The sequence below is a fragment of the Oreochromis aureus genome, linkage group 18 (assembly GCF_013358895.1).
Source record: "Oreochromis aureus strain Israel breed Guangdong linkage group 18, ZZ_aureus, whole genome shotgun sequence".
Lineage (NCBI taxonomy): Eukaryota > Metazoa > Chordata > Actinopteri > Cichliformes > Cichlidae > Oreochromis > Oreochromis aureus.
Genome location: NC_052959.1, coordinates 23,789,014 through 23,790,906, shown reverse-complemented (window position 1 = coordinate 23,790,906; position 1,893 = coordinate 23,789,014).

Sequence of the window (1,893 nt, the reverse complement as noted above, 5' to 3'; positions counted from 1 at the left end):
GAACAGCAAATCAGTATAAGCAAACCATGACAAGTGGTCCTAAGTACAAACTTATACTTTTTAGAAATTCATAAGCCCAACAGTACATGCACACATTGTTAGTGCCTAAACTGTTAACTTTCTGCAAACCTGTTTGAGAAAAATAGCCTTGTTATTATGGGTTTTTTTTTAAAGTCCAACGGGTTTTGTAATACTTTGTGTGGCAGAAGAAAAAAACTATAGTATTTCCTTAGTTTATAATGAATTTACCAGAAGCATCAAATGATCCTCAAATTTGAAAAGCTGTATATGTGGCTAACACTGAATGATAAGAAATTTAGGATATGGGCGTATTTAAATGCATACCTTAATACATTTAAATGATTGAAAACTGGTCCACAAGCAGTTTTAAACAAGTAGTTGCCTTATAATTACCTTTCTTTAACTTAACGAACTCCACTTAAACACCCAAGAGAAAATCAAAGGGTTTTTACTTTAAAATACAAGCAGGATGATAAATTAAAGATATAACGTACGAAAATGAAAAAGCTAAATTTAGTGTCTTAAAAAACAGAACAGCTTCAATTTTTCTTGTCATAAATTCTCATTGCTCTGCAGTTCTTCACCATTCTTCTAAGATACATTCCCATATTTTTAAGGTTTTGATTATGATGGTGGAGAGAGCTGACATCCTTCCAAAACTTCCCGCTGGTGTTCAGTTGAGTTGCGAGTTAGTGATTGCCAAGGCCATGAAATTTTCATACTGATTAAACTTTGTTCTTTGTGGAAGCATATACATTTATTCACTTGCAGTTTTAAGTGTACCATACTCATTCAAACAGTGTTTGACGACATTACAATATGAAGCAGCGATGTGCTTTATCACTTTAATACTCCACCCTCTTTCTATCAACCTCCTCTCTCTGAAAAGGAGGGCATTGTTTGATTAATACACCATGTGTTCAGAGCACATGCGACTAAAGGAGGTGCAGTGTAGGGAAGATTAATATCTGAAGATATCCCCCACATAGGCCATTAATTGTGAGTTACAAGTATTTACACTTTGAAAATATCCGGGGGTGTTCTGTGTGAAGTAGATGGTTATATAGTCACTTTTGAAGCTGAATACTCAGTTAGCACGTGGGTTAATATGGATTTAAGAGGGGAAATCTATCTATCTATCTACGAATCTGTGTCTCTGTTCCTGTGTGATGTTTGAAAGTGATACCTTTGTGAAATATCAGACCCACACCATCTATCTGAAATCTCCCACTCCACAGTCAGTCTATCTATGCTAGTGCCTTGCACAGAGGTAATACTTTGCTACTGTTATGGCAGTGCGTACAAAAGCAGCCAGGTGAAGACAGGAACTTGGACAGATCTTGTAAACCCGGATCCAAAGTTTACAACTGAAAACAATTAAAGACTGTACATAACAAATAACCGGTGCTTGGTGTCTTTATACAAAACCTCATTAGCATTAGATCGGGTTGAGATTTACAGCCAGCTTCATGCCAGCAACACAGCCTGTGATTATTCCTCTGTAAATATGTGCCTGAGACCTACAGCACAGCATCTTTTCCTTTTAAGACTTGTTACTATTTTTTCTTGAGGGAAAGGATTGAAGTGTTTAAAAAAGATCGTTGCGGTGCTGAAATCCGCGTCCCGTGCCACAGACAGACATCTGTCCCACACATTGTTGCAAGGGCGTTCATCATGTGGTGAGCATTTAGAGGTGCTTCCTAGTTGCCAGCACCTTTTAATTCCAGTCACCTAAATGTTTGCAAATATCACAGCAGTGGCACTTCGCTCTCAACCTAATTTAAATCAATTCTGCTGCCTGATAAAATTAAACTTGCAAAAAACAAATAAACAGATAACCAACAGAGAAAGAATGAAGAGATATTTGAGGAT